Source organism: Triticum urartu, chromosome 6 (assembly GCF_003073215.2).
Source record: "Triticum urartu cultivar G1812 chromosome 6, Tu2.1, whole genome shotgun sequence".
Taxonomy (NCBI): domain Eukaryota; kingdom Viridiplantae; phylum Streptophyta; class Magnoliopsida; order Poales; family Poaceae; genus Triticum; species Triticum urartu.
In genome coordinates, this window is record NC_053027.1 from 438120405 (window position 1) to 438145243 (window position 24839).

The following is a 24839-nucleotide window of genomic DNA, read 5'->3' on the forward strand; positions in this document are numbered from 1 at the left end:
TTTAATCCAGAATATAATTATGTTAGTACACTCTGCAGTATAATTATGTTATATTCTGCTTTTGTCAGTTTGCTGGTCCATATTAATTTCCTCGAGCTTATTTTCACATCTCGTCATATTTACACCTCTCTGCCAACTGCCACCTATCATGGAGGGAGATGGCTTGGCCAGGCCGTCAACACCCATCGGCAACTTCCGGCAGGCGCCGTCCCGTTCTTCCTCCCCTTACTCTGATGCCTTCATGGCCAAAATCATTAGCAGGAGCAAGAAGGTTAAGCGCCAATTATGGTTAAAGCTTTGTCTCTTTTGTGTACTATGCATGATTGATCTGATTTTGCTGGCCAGCTTACAAATTCAAGTAATACGACTATTGCAATGCATCTTACTACGTGTGTATTTATTTGCATTGATATTTTCTCCTCCTTAGGCTCCAAATCGTTTGTGGGTCATAAATTATTGTGCATTATTGATGATTAATTTGCAATTTAAATGACAACAGGGTTGGGTTTTATAAGTGTAATGGCTTGAAATGTGACCTTCCAGTCAAGATATTTGTCAGTGAGAAGCTTATGTGAAGAATGATGTAATTAAGTTAGCAATTTACAGTTCTCTTCGATAATTGTAACTGAATTGTCAATGGCCAGTTCTCTTGAATAATGAGTTACTCCCTCAATTTTACAATAGAGATAATTTGTCAAAATTGTGTTTTTGTAATGTTTGTGGTCTTCTTTTCTCTTTTTCTTGATTTGTATTGTATATGCTACTTGCATATTTGAACATGCATAGGGCCTCTCAGTCTTTAACCTTGACTATAAAAATCCATTGATGGAAGCTGGGGAGGGCCGAGATGAACATCCGGCTCGAGCCATCGAGATGGTAGAGACGACGTTTCCATGTCACCTACTCCAGCAGCCGGACAAGGCATATAAAAACCAGCAGCCGGACAAGGCATATAAAAACCATGGATCCTTGCTCCTAGGCCACAAAATGATCACAGTGATGTCTACGACCTTCTCGTAGATGTATGAATCTCAATCTCATATTTGGTTTTCTTCCCTTTTCTCTTCTAATAATGTAATTTCTTTCACTAAGATAACACCATGCTTGTTGCAATGCCTTATTTGATGTAAGATCCCTTTTCTATTTTGAATGAATTTACTGCATATATTTCTTATTTAGTTTAGTTCATCATTCAAAGACGGTGGAATATTTTTAGTGATGTCTACGACTTCCTCGTAGATGTATGAATCTCAATCTCATGTTTGGTTTTCTCCCTTTTCTCTTTTAATGATGTAATTTCTTTTACTAAGATAACACCATGCTTGTTGCAATGCCTTATTTGATGTAAGATCCCTTTTCTACTTTGAATGAATTTACTGCATACATTTCTTATTTAGTTTAGTTCATCATTCAGAGACGGTGGAATATTTTTGTCTTTCACAGGTTAAATGACCATTGCGTAGTCCTTCACAGGTTAAATGAGCATTGCGTAAAAGTATGTCTAAGTTCTGTTTCTTCACGTGCTTCAAGTAAATGAAATTGTTTATTTTGAATTTAATACCTTTTAATAATAATCATAATGAGAGAGGGGTATGCTTCTCTTTCTCTCTGGGCAAATGTTACTTTAGACAACATGTACTAAGAAATAAAAACTCTGGAAATGTGTTTGAATCGCACAAAAAGAGTTTGTAGTTCTTATTCATACTTGAAATAAGTGAGGCTTTGCAAATTAAACCTTGTTTTTTTTCAAGGCGCATATGGATTTAGCAGACCACAACTAAACCGACTGTATATACATGGCTTGTCCTTAGTAAAGGAAACTATTTTCGTCGCGAACATGGCTTTAGTTGAAGGTTCTTATAGCATGAAACTATTTTCATAGACAACATGTCTTCAGCAGGTCTCTGTGCCATTTGGCGCAACGGGTCAACTAGTAACATTTAAAAACAAGCTAATAGTCATTCAAACTGGTATTGTGCAGGTCTAAAGTACACTAGTTATTATTAAAAAATGAAAAGGCATGTTAACTGCAATATCCTTAACAACAACCAAATATCGTAATTCATAGTGGTATTGTTGAAACTGTTATTGATGCAATTGAACTGCACGGCAAATAGTTGCACATATAGAGCATCACATTATGAAGAACTGAAATAAACAACGCATAAGGCCATCTCTATCCGATTCTTTAAAAGTTAAAGGACTAAAACCCTTAGTGGATATATGTATACTCCAGCAATTTTTGGCCGTTTCTAGTCGATCCCCTAAACTTAACGTTGTAAACTTCAATTTGATCAAGTTCAAAGCAGGTTCAACCTAAAGTAGCATGCATTCAAACATAAACATAGATAGTTTTGCATAACCGAACATAAAAATAAATCTAAACTAAGCTAAACCACTTTCGGTCGAAGTGGAGGTCGAGCCAATCCTTCCTCGCCAGGTACGTTGTGCCGCGAGTCGGGTTCGGGCCGGTGCCATCTTCGGGGTCGTTGGGAAAGACACTCCTCCACTCGTTGACGTCGATCTCCTTGTCCTAGCCGCCCACCTCGATGCCCTCCGTGTCGCCGTCCTCGCAGCCTTCTACCTCATCATCGGAGGAGAACACGATAACCTCGCCACCCTCCGCGCTGGCAAAGATCGCCCGCTCCACCTCCATGAGCTCCTGGTGCTGCCGGCGGAGCTCTTGCATGTAGGCGTCGTCGGCGGCCTCGGCCTCGAGGCGCTCCCACACCTCGCGGTCCTCCCGCGCCATAGCCGAGCTCACCACTCCTGGCTCCGGTTGAACGAGGTCGACCGGACGTGTGCCAAAGGGGAAATTGAGCCTAGCCGCTGCGCCGTGGTAGCGGACCTGCCAGCGGTCGTACTCCATGGCCGCGAGGTCGACCATGTGGAAGCTACCAAGCCACCGGCGGGTGTGGGTCTCCCGATCTGTTCTGTAATCTCGGCGACCCGTGTTCCCCACCGTCGCTGCCGAACCTTGAGGGAGGACCTCGTCGGCTGCCGAGTCCGAGGGAGGACGGGGAAATCCTCGAACAGGCGTAGGGGCGTAGCGGCGGGCTGATCGGGGGACCGAGGACGACGGATCGATAAAGAGCCCGCGGAGGACGATGGGTACACCTCGACGGCCACCTTGTCGGCATTGGGCGAAGAGGCCGTGATAAACCTCTTTTTGGCCATTGACTCCTCGAGCTCCCCGGCACACATGCAGAGGTTGAGGATGGAGGCGGCGGCGATGGCGGTGACCTACCAATGGTTTCGGGGGTGTTGTGTGTCTGTGTGAGCGGAGGTTTTGGGGAGTGTGTGGTGTGTGTGTGGAGGGGGGACAAGGTGGTGTTTGAGGAAATACTGCGGCAACTGAAAATTTTACTAGGCGGGAGTGACAAGGCGGGGCTACTGAAAATTTGGATCAAGAGCGAGCAGATATTTTGAGATTAAGAGGGATGCAGAGGCGGGAGAAAAATGCCAGGGCTATTGAAAATTTAAATCAAGGGACTGAAGCAGAGCGGGAGTAACAGACATCGCACACGGTCCGCACATACTAATCGTGTGCTATCAAACATTAAAACCTTCCAGGCGGTAGATATTTTCGAGATTACGAGGCAGTAGATATTTTCGAGACTGGGATGCAAGCCTCGTGGAGCCCAATCTACTGTGCTGATGTGAGGGACTGCAGGGCATGGGCGTGCCACACGGGTAGTTTGACCGAACCATGTCTGTTGCGTACCCAATCGTAGATGGTTTCTACATCCAACTCGTGCGCTGTTTATAAATTTGGCAAAAAGAATAACGCGGGAGAGGGTCAGAACACGAACACACTTGCATGTGGACCAAATATATGTATGAAACGGGTGGTTTGGTGTTCGAATACCCAATGCACAACTTTGATGTGGCATCTGTCGCACAAAAGCATAGTATTGCTAGTCAGCCACCCCCTACAAACCCCACTTCGTGTTGGCGGTAAGGGAATCCTAGCTACGAATGCATGCCCTCAAATAGCTAGGTCTGAAATCTCAACCTACCGTAATGACGTCTACTATGCAACTTTATTCTTGTAGACTCGTGTTGGGCCTTCAAGCGCAGAGTTTTGTAGGACAGTAGCAATTTTCCCTCAAGTGGATGACCTAAGGTTTATCAATCCGTGGGAGGCGTAGGATGAACATGGTCTCTCTCAAACAACCCTGCAACCAAATAACAAAAAGTCTCTTGTGTCCCCAACACACCAAATACAATGGTAATTTGTATAGGTGCAATAGTTCGGCGAAGAGATGGTGATACAAGTGTAGTAATGATAGTAGATATTGATTTTTGTAATAGGAACAATAAAAACAGCAAGGTAGCGGTTGATAAAACGGAGCACAAGCGGTATTGCAATGCTTGAAAATGAGGCCTAGGGTCCGTACTTTCGCTAGTGCAATTTCTCAACAATGCTAATATAATTGGATCTATAACCATCCCTCAAAATGCGATGAAGAATCACTCCAAAGTTCTTATCTAGCAGAGAACATAAGAAGAAATTGTTTGTAGCTATTCTTTACGATCGATCTATCCAAGAGTTCGTGCTAAAATAACACCAAGTTATTCTTTTCGATTGATCTATCAAGAGTTCGTACTAAAATAACACCAAGTTATTCTTTCCGACCAATCTATCAAGAGTTCTTACTAAAATAACACCGAAGCAAATTCAAATTCATAATACTCAATCCAACACAAAGAACCTCAAAGAGCGCCCCAAGATTTCTACCGGGGAAACAAAAGACGAGAACATGCATCAACCCCTATGCATAGATTACCCCAATGTCACCTCGGGAATCCGCGAGTTGAGTGCCAAAACATATCTCAAGTGAACCAATATAATACCCCATTGTCACCACGAGTATTCATATGCAAGACATATATCAAGTGCTCTCAAATCCATAAAAGTATTCAATCCGATAAGAACGAAATCTCAAAGGGAAAACTCAATTCATCACAACAAGATAGAGATGGGAAAACACCATATGATCTGACTATATTAACAAAGCTTGTGATACATGAAGATCGTGACATCTCAAGAACACGAGAGACAGAGATTAAACACATAGCTAATGGTACAAACCCTCAGCCCCGAGGGTGGACTACTCCCTCCTCATCGTGGTGGCTGCCAGGATGATTAAGATGGCCATCGGTGATGATTTCCCCCTCCGGCAGAGTGCCGGAACAGGGTCTAGATTGGCTTTCGGTGGCTACAGAGCCTTGCGGCGGTGGAACTTCTGATCTAGGTTTACCCCGAGGGGTTTTGGAATATTTGGCAATTTATAGGGCAAAGAAGGGGTGTGGGAGGCCACCGAGGTGGGCACAAACGACCTGGGCACGCCTGCGCCCATAGGCGCGCCCTGGTGGGTTGTGCCCCCGTCGGAGCACCCCCCAGGTGCTGCTTTGGCCCATCGGTGGTCTTCTGGTCCATAAAAAATCCACAAAATGTTTCGCGGTGTTTGGACACCGTTTGATATAGGTTTCCTGCGATGTAAAAAACAAGCAAAAAAATAGCAACTAGCACTGGGTCAATAGGTTAGTCCCCAAAAATGATATAAAGTTGCTATAAAATGATTGTAAAACATCCAAGAATGATAATATAGCAACATGAATACTTCATAAATTGTAGATACGTTGGAGACGTATCAGCATCCCTAAGCTTAATTCCTACTCGTCCTCAAGTAGGTAAATGATAAAAGAAATAATTTATGAAGTGTGAATGGTAGCAAAGTGCAAAAGTTTGACAATTTCAATCACTTTTCCTAGCATCATAACAACAATTCTTTCTTATAAAACTTCTCATGTTAAAGTAGCAACCAATTCACATGTTAAGGTTCAAACAATGAATTCTCTTGAAATTCAACAACCTATGTTCTCAGTCACCAAGCAATTGTAATTCAACTTATTCAACAGAGTTTAAGTAAGAGCTCCACATACTCAACCATCATATAGTCTTCTATTATTGCTAACACTCACCACATACACATGAGCAAAATGTTTCAACCGTACACATAGAAAGATAGGGGCTTATAATTTCGCCTCCCAACGTATTCACCTCAAGGGTGATGTCAACAATAATAACTCATGCTACCCATATCTAACTGGATATATGTGCCTAGATCTTTCCTCACCACATGATGCTTGCCAAAAGAGAAAAATAAAAGGGAATAGAGAGAAAAAATTTGACTCTTGCATGAAATTAAATACATAAAAGTAAAAGATAGGCCCTTCGCAGAGGGAAGTAGAGGTTTCCATGCACTTATTTGTTTGTATGCTCGACCCCTTAGTGCAAAAGAACGCCACGTTATATTCCCCCTTATGATAGCAACCTTTATTATGCAGTTTGTCACTTTTATTCTTTGCCATCCACTGGTGCGCGTCGGTCCTAAACAAACGGTTTAAAACCCCTTTCCGCGACGGCATCTGGAACCGTCACCAAGTGAGTGTGGGTGATAGGGGGGTCCTTCCCACACGACCCAGAAACCGTCGGGGATATGCCCTCCTGGCACACACGTTCGGTAAAATGAGGTCGTGTGCGACCGACGAGCGCTCAAATACGGAAATACATACAATACAGAATTTTTTTTACAATTATACGGCAAAATGGTTTCCGGTCGCAAGTACATCCCACACAGCCAGTCCCCGCTAAACGTTTCCGTTCGTATGTACACCCCACACAGTCGCTCCAAGGAAAACATTTCTGTTCACAGGTACATCACACACAATTTTTCCCGTTAAATCATTTGTGATAGCGTGCCATTGCACACGATATTAATAATTTTATCATTTGCGTTATTGAATGCATCACACACGGTGCGTAAAAAGAAACTGTGTGGCAAAGGCTGTCCATCACACACACTTTTTATGTGATAAACGTTTGCGCAAGGTGGCCTAACGTAAACAGTTTTCAAGAGAAAGTCGTGTGTGCAGTGGAGATTGATTGCACACGTAGTGGATCCTAGAAACGTTTCTGATCTCCACGTATATTGTAGACGTTTCGCTTTCGCAAACCGTGTGCAGTGTAATCCCTATTTAATCCATAATTAATCCCTAATTTAAAAATCACATGTTATGAATTTGAAAGTAGGCAATCACTTATTTCATATCCAACCATGTTTATTACAAATATAGCTTGAACCACGAATCCATAATTCAATGCACAGGTACATATACTGAAGGACTACAGAAGCACCAAGTAAAGAATGATGAACCATAGTTGTACTAAAGACTGTAAAGAGAGAGGCGAAAGACATTCTGGTTGCTGGAGAAGGTGAAGCGGAATGCCCATATTGTACCCTCCTCCATGCGTAAGGCGCGCATGACTCTAGGCCAACCCCTTGCGATGGCTGCCCGTCCATCCTTCACTGTCTTCATTAGGACTTCTCGATGCTCATTGTAGTATGGATGGAATACTTTAACCTTCATTGCGTGTCCACCAATCATGTACTTTGTGAGGTAATCTTGAGTGAACTGCTTCGGGAACCACTGGGAACGAAAAAGATTCAGACATTGTTGTCTAACAACTCATTATGGGCAGTAAAAACAGAAGGCTACAGAGTTTGTAGTTACCATCCTACAACTCACTGTTGTGTTGGATAGAGCATAAACAAATAATTTGCTTGCCACCATTCGTATCTTTTTGCTAATAATCCTTATCAGTTTCCTTACCTGATGCTTGTTCATCAATATCTCATTGCCCCATACGCAAAAAGGGTCGATGCATGGATCCTTGCCAAGGGTATATGTACCTACAAGAAACAAGTCAATATTAGAAGCTAACTAGTGTCCAGGCCTGGATCTATATGCACTACATTATGGAATGACGGGGGAGTACAGGCCGAGGGATGAAGCTAACCTCGGCAGAAAATGGTGGCCACTCCTGTTGTTGTCCTGCATAAGTAGTGGAAAGGCATGATAAGTACAACAATCTTAACATCAAACAAATATAGCAAAGGTAAACAACATCATCTCCAAATGATAGCTTGAATGTGTTGGTTTCAGCATGCTGTTAAAGCAGATATAAAATGGAAGGCAATGTTACCGACAGCAGGCTTAACAACCATCAAATATTGCAATTCAAACTGGTATTGTTGAAAATGAATAGAACGTAGGTAATGCTTAAACATCACACTGGATAAATGTGTAAAACTGAAAATAAAGGGCATGTGTTAACTACACCAGGAATAACTGGAACCAAATATAGCCGTTCAAACTGGTATTGATGTAGTCGAGCGGCACAATTCCGACTTGCACATAATGAACCACACATTGTGAATGACTGAAATAAACAAGGCATAAATGACCAGTATAACAACCAAATATAGCCATCGAAAACTGGACAGAGTCTCACTGCAACAACCTAACAAGCAAATACAGATAAGTAGGGCATATGCTTGAAAACTGGACAAATGCTCACTGCAGCCAACCTAACAAGCAGATAAAGATAAACAAGGCATCTGCTTGATAACTGGAGAAATGCTAAAAAAAGCAACCTAACAACCAAATACAGATAAACAAGGCATCTGCTTGATAACTGGACAAATGCTAAAAAAAGCAACCTATCAACCAAATACAGATAAACAAGGCATCTTCTTGATAACTGGACAAATACTCACTCCAACCAAGCTAAGAACTAAATACAGATAAACAAGGCATCTGCTTGATAACTGAAAAAATGCTCACTCCAACCAACCTAACAACCAAATACAGATAAACAAGGCATCTACTCACTATAAACAACCAAATATAGCCATTCGTGAAACTAAAGTGGACAATTCATACTTAAACATCACATAGACCTATTGAACAATACATTTTTGCATAACTGAAATAATTAAAAACGGCACAGTTAAAGCACTGCACGGCAAATGCTACTACAACAAAGGGTACAGGTTGGCAAGCTAGAAAAGGTAATATTTGCTGATAGAATGTTGCCTCACATTTCATGGAGGGGATCCTTCTAGTTGGAAGAGCACATACCCATGGTGCGCTCTCTGATGTCACAGATGGGCTGTTTCACCTTGGAAGAACCTTCGTGGGTGCCCTCCTCGTGGTCGTGGTCGATGAGATCTGACTTGACAATTGAGGATCCCAAGCCGCCGCCATAGAACGTGTCCTTCAGAAGTGACAAAATGGGCTCGATGGCGTACAAAGCTCGCAAATCCTTGACCTCTTGGCGGAGGAGATCGGCGGCAGGGTCGTCGAAGAGATCGACGGCAGTTGAACCAAAGGGGTTGGGGATGGACCACTTAACCTGTGACATGGCCTGCGTGAAGCCATCGGTGTGGACGAGCTTGATGTCATAGCCAGCTTTCCCGAGATACAGTAATACGCTAGCCCGCTGACATGAAGCCTTCGGCATGGCAACGTAGTCAACATCTTCGCTGGCTTCTGCAGCGATGTGTTGCTCCGGGATCGACTAGGTCGGGGCGAACAGGCGGCCACCTCGCCAACGATCTGCGGAGAGGCCATGATAAACCTCTTCTTGGCCGAACGCTCGTCGGGCTCCCCGGGATACGTGGTTAAGCTTAGGCTGCGACATTCTGGAGCAGGGGATGTGGATCAGGCAAGGAGGGACACCGCAGGCCTCATCTAAAAATTCAGGGGAGAGGGGCAATGATATGGGAATCGCTGGATAAGCTAAACTTTATTATCTAAGCTAGGAGGAACGGGCAGACCGGCAGGGTTGGCGGCGGCGACCGTGAGATAAGGTTCGAAGGGGGGAGTGGGTGGAGATGGTGGTGGACGAGGGAGGGTGACGGTTCAAATGCCTCGGCCTCGGCTGCTAATATTGAAGATGCGGGGCGGGAGTGCCCAAGATCGCCCACTGTCCAATAACAATATGCGTTCATGATAATAAGGAAAAGTGGCGTGGATCCGCCGATTTTTGCAACGCTCAAGGCCGGTAGTTTGTTTTTTATATTTCTAGCTAGCTGGTCTATCGCACAATGTTCGTCCTAATTTCCAAATAAACTTACCCGCCTTTAGCTTCCATAGGTGGTGGTTTTACAGCGTACTTGCATCGCACACGGTTAAGCCAGTACCTCCACCCTTTGCTCGCGCTTGCGCAGTCGTGGTTATTTTAGTGTACTTGCATCGCACACGGTTGAGCCAGTACCTCCACCTTAATTTGCTCGCGCTTGCGCGGTCGTGGTGATTCACATTGCACTTGTATCACACAACGGTTTAGATATTATACCCCGTGTCCGTTGAGGATCATCAGAGTCTTTGCAGCAAAATATAATGTTAGGGAGGGTCAAAAGACAGCCACACCAGCATGTGGCCCAAATATATATGAGTGAAAATGGTGGTATGTGATGTTTAAAATTCCAATGCACAACGTTGACCCCGCAGGCCCACAGTTGGGCGCGTCATTGAAAATCGATGAGAGGGGCCAGAAGTCAAGAACCACCTGGAAGTGGCCAAATATATGTATGAATATTAGGGATGTTTAAAACTTTAAATACACACTGCATAACTTTGCTGGCACCTGCCTCGCAAAACCGAAAGCACCCTAACAACCACCTAGCTATGATATATATAATGACATAATGTCGTACCTAGCTAGAATGGTTGGCCCACCACCTCCCACTTCGTGTCAGCGGGGCAGATGCACGTAATATCGATACTTTGGTCATACATGCATGTTGACATGACCTACCTGTGATGCCCCCGATTCAATCGTACACTAATCATACATGCAAACGTGTACGATCAAGATCAGGGACTCACGGGAAGATATCACAACACAACTCTACAGATAAAATAAGTCATACAAGCATCATATTACAAGCCAGGGGCCTCGAGGGCTCGAATACAAGAGCTCGATCATAGACAAGTCAGCGGAAGCAACAATATCTGAGTACAGACATAAGTTAAACAAGTTTGCCTTAAGAAGGCTAGCACAAACTGGGATACTGATCGAAAGAGGCGCGGGCCTCCTGCCTGGGATCCTCCTAAGCTACTCCTGGTCGTCGTCGGTGGGCTGCACGTAGTAGTAGGCACCTCCAGTGTAGTAGGAGTCATCGTCGATGGTGGCGTCTGGCTCCTAGACTCCATAGTCTGGTCGCAGCAATCGGGTATAGGAAGGGGGAAAAGGGGGAGCAAAGCAACCGTGAGTACTCATCCAAAGTACTCGCAAGCAAGGAGCTACACTACATATGTATGCATTGGTATCAAATGGAATAAGGGTATCAATGTGGACTGAATTGCAGAATGCCGGAATAAGAGGGGGATAGCTAGTCCTATCGAAGACTACGCTTCTGGCCACCTCCATCTTGCAACATGTAGAAGAGAGTAGATGGTAAATTCACCAAGTAGCATCGTGTAGCATAATCCTAACCGATGATCCTCCCCTCGTCGCCCTGTGAGAGAGCGATCACCGGTTGTATCTGGCACTTGGAAGGGTGTGTTTTATTAAGTATCCGGTTCTAGTTGTCATAAGGTCAAGGTACAACTCCAAGTCGTCCTGTTACCGAAGATCACGGCTATTCGAATAGATTAACTTCCCTGCAGGGGTGCACCACATTTCCCAACACGCTCGATCCCCTTTGTCCGGACACACTTTCCTGGGTCATGCCCGGCCTCGGAAGATCAACACGTCGCAGCCCTACCTAGGCACAACAGAGAGGTCAGCACGCCGGTCTAAATCCTATGGCGCAGGGGTCTGGGCCCATCGCCCATTGCACACCTGCACGTTGCGAGGGCGGTCGGAAGCAGACCTAGCCTAGCAGGCGTTCCAGTCCAATCCGGCGCGCGCCGCTCAGTCGCTGACGTCACGAAGGCTTCGGCTGATACCACAACGTCGAGTGCCCATAACTGTCCCCGCGTAGATGGTTAATGCGTATAGGCCAGTGGCCAGACTCAGATCAAATACCAAGATCTCGTTAAACGTGTTATCTTGAAATAACCACGAACGCCGACCAGGGCCAGGCCCACCTCTCTCCTAGGTGGTCTCAACCTGCCCCTGTCGCTTCGTCACAAAGTAACAGTCGGGGGCCGTCAGGAACCCAGGCCCACCTCTACCGGGATGGAGCCACCTGTCCTTTCAGCCCCCTCATCAGAATCACTTGCGGGTACTCAACGAGCTGACCCGACTTTAGTCACCACCTGTGTCATGTATATAAAGTATATAGTATATACCCGTGATCACCTCCCGAAGTGATCACGGCCCAGTAGTATAGCATGGCAGACGGATAAGAGTGTTGGGCCCCTGATGATAAACTAGCATCCTATACTAAGCATTATGATTGCAGGTAAAGGTAACAACAGTAGTAGCAAGGACAGGCTATGCATCAGGATAGGATTAACGGAAAGCAGTAACATGCTACACTACTCTAATGCAAGAAGTAGAGAGAAGAGTAGGCGATATCTGGTGATCAAAGGGGGGGCTTGCCTTGTTGCTCTGGCAAGAAGGGTCGTCAACACCGTAGTCGACAACAGGGGTACCGGCAGCGGTCTCGGGGTCTACCGGAAAGAAGTAACGGAGGGGAACACAATAAATAACAGTGCAATCAAAGCATCACAAGGCATAACATGACAGTATGTGGTGCTAGGGGTACCCTAACGTGGTATGAGGTGGTACCGGCAAAGGGGGGAAACATCCGGGAAAATATCCCCGGGGTTTCGCATTTTCAGACAAATGAATTGGAGGGGGAAAGTTGCATGTTCGCTATGCTAGGGATGCGTGGCGGACGAACGGGCTGCGTATTCGGATTCGTCTCGTCGTTGTAAGAAACTTTCATGTATAAATTATTTTCATCCGAGTTACGGTTTATTTTATATTAATTTTCAAATTTTAAACATTTTCTGAAATTTCTAGATTTAATATTAATTCGAAAATACACCTAAAATACTAGATGCACCCAGTCCAATGAACCCAGCAGTGCGTTAGAGGCTGACAGTGGGGGTAGGGGTGTGCTGAGTCAACAAGGTGAACATTCAACATTTCCTGGGTTGACTGGTCAAAACTGGACAGTGGGCTCATGTGTCATAGGGCCATTTGTTTGACAGATTGTTTAATTAGCCCAATTAGTGGTGGGGGCCATAAGTCATACACCTATTAGTATCTAAGGTTAGTACTAATACCGGTTTGAGGTTAGCTAAGTAAGATTAAATCCTAATCTAATGGCCGGCCGTTTGGCACTGGCTCAAGCCATGCCGGCTAGCACGCATGACACAAAGGCCACGGCGGCCATGGCTAGCCAAGAGTGGCTGCGTGTAGGAGTGGCACTCTGGAGTGTGCGGCAACAGCAACACTAGCAGCGTAGTAGGCAACGGCAGGGAGCGAGCGGCGGCGGACAGCAGCGCAGGCAGTGGCAAGCAGAACAGCCCGGCGGCAAGCAGAACAGCCCGGCGGCAAGCAGCAGAGCAAAATAGCGGCAGCTAGCGCATGAGAGTAGCAGCAATGGCACGCAGCAGTGAAGAGCAGCAGCAGTTCGCAAGGAGAAGAGCAGAGCAACGGCAGTACGCACACACGTACATGTACGCGGAAGCTCAGGCACGACGGTGACGGCGGCCTACGGCGTACAAATCGAAGGGGAAAAAGGGGGGATCTGAGGGAGGAGCTCATGTTGAGTCCGTTGGCGTGCTCGGGAGGACCGGGGTGGACCAGAGCGACGGCATCGACGGCGAGGCCACGGTGGCCATGATGGAGAAAACTGATGAGGGCGGCGTGGACGTGGTTCCCCGAGCTCGATCCGGTGAAGTAGACGAAGGAGAAGAACGTGACGGAGCTCCTGGACAGCACAGGACGGAGGATGGTGGCTGGTGGACACGCCTGCGACAGGGCCATGGCAACGACGGTGTCCGGCGAGCGTAGGGGAGAAGGAATGCGGCACGGGGGGAAGGGGGAAATGGTGCTAGGGTTCCAGAGAGGTGCAGGGACGACCTTAAACACGCGGGGAGGCGTCGGATGCTCGACACGCTGCCATCCGAGCCATGGACGAGCGCTGCTCGTCCAGAACGCCCCCTGTGAACAGAGATAGGAGAAGGTGCACGGGTGGGCTAGGCCTTATACTGTAGAATTAAAGCCTAAGTGCACAGTAGGTTCTACCTCTTTTAACTTTTCTTTTTCTGTTTTGATTTCCCTCACAGTTTGCCTTCCTTTTGGGCACTAAATGAATTTAGTAAAATGTATAACTTGCCAAAATATTTATTACGCAATATTCTGCACTGCCTCAAAAAGTTCAAAGATTAATTGATCTCATTTGAGTTTTGTTTAAATAGAAACGATTTATTTTGGGGCTGTTTGGACCAGTTTAAAATATTTAAGGGCATTTTAATAACTCAAATAATGTTGGATTATACATAAGAATTAGTTAGTGAATTTTTGCAACCCAGCGAACATTTTTGTTCTACCGCTTGACGAAATAATAGTTTGACTTTATTTTAACTTGAGTTTGAATTTGGTTTTGATCAAAGTGAGGTTTAGAAAATTAAATGCGATGACATGGCACTATTAGGGTGTGTGGTTACTATAGGTTCGCTACCGGGGTGTTACACTACCTTAAGATGGACCAATGAATCTTTCGTTTGGTCAAATGACAGTTGTTGTTGTCGATAAAACCGCTTGGGCCAATAGATTGAACCATCATAAACATCGCACGAGAGGGACCACAAAACCAGCACCTCTTTCATGTGGCCCAAAATGATGTACGTTGGGAACGGGTGATGTGTGTTTTCAATATAGAATAATGTACAATTTAGATGTGGTGCCTACCTCTCGATACAGACAACAACCATGAATGCAAGGTAGTTAAGGACGAGATACATACGCTGGGTTTGATGTAGGTCGAACCCAGCAATCCGAGCATCTGGGAGGGAATCCTGACAACGCATGAGCTCGAGTTTTGGTTGACCGACATTTGATGGTGACCGACCCTAACTTGAACTAGGAGGAATCCATTCATGGCAAACACATACCCCTCATTATCGGTCAAAGGGATGCTATATATACACTCGGGGAGCCCACATATATCCGTGTCGTCACAAAAAACCGCACAAGGGAGACGTGGTTGATCAGATGACCCCATATACACTGTATGTGGCCCGAAAATATGTATGGGTACGATGGTGTATGATGTGTTTAAATCCCAAATGCACAACTTCGATGGGCCACGCCAAGTACATTAAAAACCGAACACCGTACCCGACTCCAAGCCTGGTTCAATACCTATGATGTCAGTTTTCCAACTTCGAGGCGGCAGCGGGAGGGGGGGGTCATCCCATGCATGCGCTCAAACTTTATTTTTTCTAGCATGGGACACATCTATATACATCTATACATCTATACATCTATACACATATATAGTGTGCGAATAACTATGAAAGTTGCTCGTTGGATGAAGCCAATCCGACGGTACAGAGATGGCAAATCCGAGCACTACTGGTCGTTGGATATCATCTACATTCCACCAGATTCTGCCACATGTACAATCTAGAAGACTCCATGGTTGAACTTAAGCATAATGCACAAACCTCTAAACACAGGCACTTCTCCTTTGTTCTCTAGAATCTTCCATATCTTAATTGCCCAGACCTTTTTTTCTAAATGAATTGTCACTATTTGTTTTTACCTTTACAATGCACAATTCCAGGAATCTTAAAATAGTTTTTTTACAAAACTAATTGATTTTGCATGAGATGAATTATAAGAATTAAACAAACATCTACATCATGCATATCTGGGAGAAGAGGCGGGAAACCGATGAGAGGAGTGGCGAGAAACGGTAGCCTGTTTTGAGTGAAAACCTAGTAGAGAAGGAAGCGTGAGCTACACGACGCATGCGCAAAGTGCTTACCCATGTACTGCATGTGCTATCGAAAGGGCTCAGGGTTGTTGTTCGATCTGGGAGCATCCAACAATGCACACATACGATCCGTTGGGTTTGGGTTCTGGCCAGTCAGAACGCATGACTTAGATCGCGCGCGCAGCGGGGGGGGAATATTATACGGAAACCAACATTCGGTGGAAACCGGTGAAAACCACGAGAAAAAGATGTTTTGAAGTTTCAAAAAAATTTCAAAAAAATGCGGGATGTTAAGACGATGATGTTTTATTGGCACACACAATTTCAAGTTGAAACACATTATGAGATGTGAGCTATGAAAAAGACAAAATCAGTGTTGAATAGTGCCGAATAGTAATGTCACTATTCAGGGCAGAATTTGTCTTTTTCATAGCTCACATCTCGTAATGTTTTTTAGCTTGAAATTTTGTGTCGCGGTAAAACATCACCTTCTTAACATCCCACATTTTTTTCTTCAGATTTTTATGAAACTTTAAAATATGATTTCCACGAAATTTTCATTGAATATCGGCTTTCGTGAGTGAACCGTGTGCTATTTGAAAACATTTCGTGAGAAGAATCTCGGTTTTTAAATCCCCGTAAATCCAAAACTAAGCTGAAAATCATGAAACCTGCCATGGTGTCACGACATCGCACTTATATGTCGAGGATTTTTTCGTGCATTGTGGCGCAACTTTTATTACAAGCCTCTTACAAACCGGAGCTTCTCTCAAAGAAGCCTCGTGGTTCCGATAGGGAAATGTGTCTCCCTTGTGGGCGAAACGAAATCACTGCCTCTTTTCACCTTGTATTTTCTTCTATGGGCAACATGGAACGACAGGATATCCGTGCTAAAATTTAAACTTATTCAGGGTTCGTTTGGCCTTTTTATACACTAATTGAGTTTCCTAGGCATTTAATGTCCATAATTCAAATCTGAACTACAAATACATGCTCTAGTTCACCAAAATGGCTAGAAAAATTATACATGTTTCCTTGGGTGCATGTTTAGGTCCCATGCCAGGAATGGGAACGAATTACAATCATACTGGTGTCATGGATCGTACTCAAACATTTTGAATCTCGGTTTTTAAGTCCCAATAAATCCTAAACTCACCAGAAAGTCATCAAAGGTGGCATGGTGTCACGTCATGGCACATATATGTCGTGGTAAAAACATTGTCCAATTTGGGCCAAGCTTTATTACAAACCTCTTACAAAAATTGGAGCTTCTCTCAAAGAAGCCTTGTGGTTCTAATAGGGAAACGTGTTCCCCTTGTGGGTGAAACATAATCACTGCCTCTTTTTGCCTTATATTTTCTTCCACGGGCAACATGGAACCACAGGATATCCGTGCTGAAATTTAAACTTATTCAGGGGTCCTCGTCGCTGCTATTCGAGTGAGCGTCCTCGGGGGGCGGCGACTCCTCGCCGGCGCGTGGGCAGACCGGCAGCGCCATGGCAGAGATTTCAGAGAGAGAGAGGGCGAGCGAGGGGAGGATGTAGATGAGAATGCAAGCGGGATGACGTGAGCAAGGTAGTATTTATTGGCGGCCGGAATCTAGATCGACGGGGACAGTACGCATGCCGGTCGTCGGAATTTACGAGTACTGTAGTTTGAATTACACACGATTCCCGTAGCAAAATCCGTGTGTGAACATAATAGTTGACAGTTTCCAATACAGAACTGTGTCTGATTAATGATCCCCGCCACTAACCTACCAAACCTCAAGCCACGAGATAGAGTGCCAATCGTGTGAGGCCCGGTTGTCTTGCCAGATCTTTAGATTTTATTTTTTGAACACCAGATATTTACATCGTCTGATGATTATTTAACTCGCACACAAGTACACAAAAATATGATTTTTCAAACCGTTATGGTTAGGCGTTGCATGTAGATGTAGTTCAAATTTGAATTACGGTCATTAAATGGCTAGAAAATCACTTAAATTTCTTTAAAATATAAAATGACCCCTGAAATTTTCCAAATTTTCACATGACAGTTTTATTAGTGCACGCTAAACATAGAAAAAAAATTTGAAGGCCATAAGAGGAAGCTATCTCCCATTCGTCATCCGGTTTGTGAGGGGTGTGTGTCCAAACTTTCGTTAAACAGTCCAATTTTTTTAACCACATCATCTTGGTGGCATGACATTAAATCAAGCAAGGTTTCATGTTTTTCTGATCATTTTTTTAATTTTTTGGAATTAAAATGCCATGGCACTCCATGCATGTGCCCATGCTGTGAGACCAATATGTTTGAAAATTCCTTCTAATTTATTGCACATGGCATTAACTCGCACACAAGTACACAAATATGATTTTTCAAACCATTATGGTTAGGCGTTGCATGTAGATGTAGTTCAAATTTGAATTACGGCCATTAAATGGCTAGAAGATCACTTAAATGTCTTTAACAGGTCAAATGACCGCTATAATTTTCCAATTTTTCACAGTACAGTTGTAGTAGTGCACGTTAAACATAGAATAAATTCCGAAGACCGTAAGAAGAAGCTATCTCCTGTTCGTCATCAAACATGCATTGTTCCCTCTCGGAACCACGAGCCCTCTAGTGAGTTGCTCCGGTTTGTGAGGGTTGTGTGTCCAAACTTTCGTCACACATGCCAATTTTTTACCACATCGTCTTGGTGGCATGACATTACGTCAAGCAAGGTTTCATGTTTTTCTGATTTTTTTATTTTTGGGAATTAAAATGCCATGTCACTCCATGCATACGTATGCATGTGTCCATGTCGTGAGACCAATATGTTTGAAAATTCCTTTTAATTTACTGCACATGGAATTAACTCGCACACAAGTACACAAATATGATTTTTCAAACCGTTATGGTTAGGCGTTGCATGTAGATGTACAAATTTGAATGAAGATCATTAAATGGCTAGAAAATCACTTAAATGTCTTTAAAAGGTCAAATGACCCCTAGAATTTTCCAAAATTTCACATTACAGTAGTAGTGCACGTTAGACGTAGAAAAAAAATTGAAGGCCGTAAGAGGAAGCTATCTCCCGTTCGTCATCAAACATTCATTGTTCCCTCTCGGAACCACGAGCTTTCTAGTGAGTTGACCCGGTTCGTGAGGGGTGTGTGTCCAAACTTTCATCAAACATGCCAATTTTTTTACCACATCATCTTGGTGGCATGACATTACAACAAGCAAGGTTTCATGTGTTTCTGATATTTTTTAATTTTTTGGAATTAAAATGCCATGTCACTCCGTGCATACATATGCATGTGTCCATGTCATGAGACAAATATGTTTGAAAATTCCTTCTAATTTACTGCACGTGGAATTAACTCACACACAAGTACACAAATATGATTTTTCAAACCGTTATGGTTAGCCGTTGCATGTAGATGTAGTTCAAATTTGAATTACGGTCATTAAATGGCTAGAAAATCACTTAAATGTCTTTAAAAGGTCAAATGACCCCTAGAAATTTCCAAAATTTCACATTACAGTTGTAGTAGTGCATGTTAAACATAGAAAAAAATTGAAGGCCATAAGTGGAAGCTATCTCCCGTTCATCATCAAACATGCATTGTTCCCTCTCGGAACCACGAGCCTTCTAGTGAGTTGTCCCGGTTTGTGAGGGGTGTGTGTCCAAACTTTCCTCAAACATGCCAATTTTTTACCATATCATCTTGGTGGCATGACATACCAATGTTTCATGTGTTTCTGATATATTTTTAATTTTTTGGAATTAAAATGTCGTGTCACTCCATGCAAACATTTGCATGTGTCCATGTCGTGAGACAAATATGTTTGAAAATTCCTTCTAATTAACTGCACATGGAATTAACTCGCACACAAGTACACAAATATGATTTTCAAACCATTATGGTTAGCCGTTGCATGTAGATGTAGTTTACAGTCATTAAATGGCTAGAAAATCACTTAAATGTCTTTAAAAGGTCGAATGACCCCTAGAATTTTCCAATTTTTCACATTACAGTTGGAGAGTAGTGCATGTTAAACGTAAAAAAATTGAAGGCTGTAAGAGGAAGCTATTTCCCGTTCGTCATCAAACATGCATTGTTCCCTCTCGGAACCACGAGCCTTCTAGTGAGTTGCTCCGGTTTGTGAGGGGTGTGTGTCCAAACTTTCGTCAAACATGCCAAAAATTTTACCACATCATCTTGGTGGCATGACATTACATCAACCAAGGTTTCATGTGTTTCTGATTTTTTTTGGAATTAAAATGCCATGTCACTCCATGCTTAATTGTGTCATAGCCGTTAGGCCAATATGTTTGAAAATTCCTTCCAATTACTGCACATGGAATTAAATCGCACACAAGTACACAAAATATGAGTTTTCAAACTGTTATGGTTAGCTGTTGCATGTACATGTAGTTCAAATTTCAATTACGGTCATTAAATGGCTAGAAAATCACTTAAATGTATGAAAAGGTCAAATGACCCAAATTTTCGAAAATTTGACATGACATTTGTATTAGTACTACAAAATTTCTCGTACATTTAAAACACCATCCATTGCCACTTTACTCCAAATTCGTCTTTCACAGCTAATAAAAAATATCTACAACATCACACAGTTGTTTTCTAGGAACCGTTTGCGATGAAAATATCTGGGTCTATTTAAGTCTCCCTCCTTAAGCTTCGCCGACTCATCTGCTCCAGTGTCGGCAACCCCCGAATCCATGAATCCCGATCCCCATTCCCGCACCCCCTTGTTGCAAAGATAACACCGTGGAAACGCTTCGTGAAGGCTCGTACGATGGCCGCGCCCCCCGAGCGCCGTCGCCTGCGCCGAGAGAGCGACCGCCTACGCCGAGAGTGCCGCCGCATCCGCATTGAGCGCGGCCGCTTGCCGAGAGGGCGTCTGCGGCAGCCGACAGGGCAGCTGTCAGCAGCCGAGACGGCTGCAGCTGCGCTGCGACGGCGGCTGCAACGCCGAGAGCGCTTGAGTTGCCGTCCGTGTCACTGATGTCGCCCTGGACCAGGTTGAGGCCATCCACGCCAAGATTGAGGATGCATACGCCAAGATATTCCAGGCTGCCTCAGACTCCAGCATGCAACCCACGTCCGAAAAGGCAGCGGTGGCCATTGAGCACCTGCTTCCTCATGAGGTCGCCGAGCGGGAGCTGGAGATGCAGGAGGCGGTGGAGACCGAGGAGCACTAGGAGGAGGAGTTGCGCGTGGCCGAGGTCGAGGTAGAGAAGAGTCTGTCCATCGAGGAATCGCCGGTGGAGTACGAACGCAAGCTCTGGAGCAGCCACTACTACGAGTACTACAACCTTGAGGGGAGCGCCGAGGACGAGGACGCGGTCGAACTTCAGCAGGGCGGGGGGGGGGGGGGGGAGTCCACCAACGGCGGCATGTCGCCAGGACAAGTCGTCGATGTCTCATCTCACACCAGTGATGCATAGGCCGGCGCGACGACGGATTTGCTAAAATTATGTGTACTTAGGCTTTGTTTTTAATGCTGGTGTTTTGTTAGAGCAATGTTTAGGTTAACTGGCTCTGTTTGATTACTAAAATTGCTCGATTCAGTAAGTGTGGTCTGTCTGCTGTACGCTCTTTTGTGTGCCCAAATTAGCAAGCGATGTTAAATTATGCAATGACGTACCCGGGGAAATTTTCACCAAAATTTGAATTGTCAAACTCATCCCATGCGCGTAAAGCAGAGGAATCGTTTGCGATGCACACAATCATTCAAAGTGAATGGTCCGGCGGCACCACGCGCAAAGTTTCCCTCCACATTTCCAAAATTTTGGCCTACCGCCAAAATATCTATCCCCGCCCCCTTCCCCACCCCCTTTTCTCTGTGACCACAAGTCACATTTCCCTTGTTTCCTCCTTCCTTCCTTCCTTCCTTCCTTCCTAAGCTAAATCCGCTTCCTCGCTCTCGCCGTCTCGCATCCTACCGCCGGGGTCACCATGGTCTTCTTCAAACACCTCTCCAGCGGTTCCTTTTCCGGCGACGACTCCTTCACCACCCGGGTATGCCTCTCTTCTCTCTCTCGGGCAAAATAGGTTCTTACTGAACTGAAAGTAGAGGTGGATAAGACGAGCCTGTATGATCTCAATTAGGGAAATGAATATATTGTTCTAATATTGTTCTTATGAAGTTGAACTAGCTATATGTTGTACTGTGTTGTTTTCATGTAGCTATCGTACTATGATGTTATAATATATTTATGTGCCTGATATGAAATTGGCAAACAACTGTTCGATATGAAATGTGAATTTGCGTAATACTGGAATTATTAATTGTAAACTAATAAACCTGCTAAATGTGTCATGGAACTTTGCAAACAGTTCTAGCAGTAAAAGCGCTTGTGATGGATAACCCAATGCCACACAGTTTTCTTCATCAAATCGTGTGTGATGTAGTTGATAAAAGCAAACAGTTAACTAAGGCAAAGCGTGTGTGATAGTTACACCTTTCACACACGAGCCTACACATAAAATTGTGTGGGATGTACATACGAACGGAAACGTTTTCCCTGGATTGACTGTGTGGGATGTACATAAGAACGGAAATGTATTCCTTGGATTGGCTGTGTGTGATATACATATGAACGGAAACGTTTTCCCTGGATTGAGTGTGTGGGATGTACATAAGAATGGAAATATATTCCTTGGATTGACTGTGTGATATACATACCTACGGAAATGTTTTTCTGGGATTCACTGTGTGGGATGTACATACCTACGGAAATGTTTTTCTGGGATTCACTGTGTGGGATGTACATACCTACGGAAATGTTTTTCTGGGATTCACCGTGTGGGATGTACATACTGCTACCTCGTGAGCACTGCGTTGGATTTCCTTGAAGAGGAAAGGATGATGCAACAAAGTAGCATAAGTATTTCCCTCAGTTTTTGAGAACCAAGGTATCAATCCAGTAGGAGGCTACGCGCGAGTCCCTCGGACCTGCACAAGACAAATAACTCCTCGCAACCAACGCGATAAGGGGTTGTCAATCCCTTCACGGTCACTTACAAGAGTGAGATCTGATAGATATGATAGAATAATATTTTTGGTATTTTTGTGATAAAGATGCAAAGTAAAATAAAAGCAAAGTAAAAAGCAAAGGAAATAACTAAGTATTGGAAGATTAATATGATGAAGATAGACCCGGGGGCCATAGGTTTCACTAGTGGCTTCTCTCAAGAGCATAAGTATTTTACGGTGGGTGAACGAATTACTGTTGAGCAATTGACAGAATTGAGCATAGTTATGAGAATATCTAGGTATGATGATGTGTATAGGCATCACGTCCGAGACAAGTAGACCGACTCCTGCCTGCATCTACTAGTATTACTCCACTCATAGACCGCTATCTAGCATGCATCTAGAGTATTAAGTTCATGAAAACAGAGTAACGCCTTAAGCAAGATGACATGATGTAGAGGGATAAATTCATGCAATATGATAAAAACCCCATCTTGTTATCCTCGATGGCAACAATACAATACGTGCCTTGCTGCCCCTACTGTCATTGGGAAAGGACACCGCAAGATTGAACCCAAAGCTAAGCACTTCTCCCATTGCAAGAAAGATCAATCTAGTAGGCCAAACCAAACTGATAATTCGAAGAGACTTGCAAAGATAACCAATCATACATAAAAGAATTCAGAGAAGATTCAAATATTGTTCATGGATAATCTTGATCATAAACCCACAATTCATCGGTCTCAACAAACACACCGCAAAAAGAAGATTACATTGAATAGATCTCCACAAGAGAGGGGGAGAACATTGTATTGAGATCCAAAAAGAGAGAAGAAGCCATCTAGCTAATAACTATGGACCCGAAGGTCTGAGGTAAACTACTCACACTTCATCGGAGAGGCTATGGTGTTGATGTAGAAGCCCTCCGTGATGGATGCCCCCTCCGGCGGAGCTCCGGAACAGGCCCCAAGATGGGATCTCGTGGATACAGAAAGTTACGGTGGTGGAATTAGGGTTTTGGCTTCGTATCTGATCGTTTGGTGGTACGTAGGTATATATAGGAGGAATGAGTACGTCGGTGGAGCAATAGGGGCCCCAGGAGGGTAGAGGGCGCGCCTGGGGGGGGGGGGGGGGGGCCGGGGGGGGGGGGGGTAGGCACGCCCCCTACCTCATGGCCCTCCCTGTTGGTTGCTTGATGTAGGGTCCAAGTCTCCTGGGTCTTGTTCGTTCCAAAAGTCATGTTCCCTAAGGTTTCATTCCGTTTGGACTCCATTTGATATTCCTTTTCTTCGAAACCCTAAAATAGGCAAAAACAACAATTCTGGGCTGGGCCTCCGGTTAATAGGTTAGTCCCAAAAATAATATAAAAGTGGATAATAAAGCCCAATAATGTCCAAAATAGTAGATAATATAGCATGGAGCAATCAAAAATTATAGATATGTTGGAGACGTATCAAGCATCCCCAAGCTTAATTCCTGCTTGTCCTTGAGTAGGTAAATGATAAAAAAGATAATTTTTGATGTGAAGTGGTACTTGGCATAATTTTAATGTAATTCTTCTTAATTGTGGTATGAATATTCAGATCTGAAAGATTCAAGATAAAAGTTTAATATTGACATAAAAATAATAATACTTCAAGCATACTAACAAAGCAATCATGTCTTCTCAAAATAACATGGCCAAAGAATGTTATCCCTACAAAATCATATAGTCTGTCTATGTTCTATCTTCACCACACAAAGTATTTAAATCACGCACAACCCCGATGACAGGCCAAGAAATTGTTTCATACTTTTGACATTCTCAAAATTTTTCAATCTTCACGCAATACATGAGCGTGAGCCATGGATATAGCACTATATGTGGAATAGAATGGTGGTTGTGGAGAAGACAAAAAGGGGAGAATATAGTCTCACATCAACTAGGCGTATCAACGGGCTATGGAGATGCCCATCAATAGATATCAATGTGAGTGAGTAGGGATTGCCATGCAACGGATGCACTAGAGCTATAAGTATATGAAAGCTCAACAAAAGAAACTAAGTGGGTGTGCATCCAACTTGCTTGCTCATGAAGACCTAGGGCATTTTGAGGA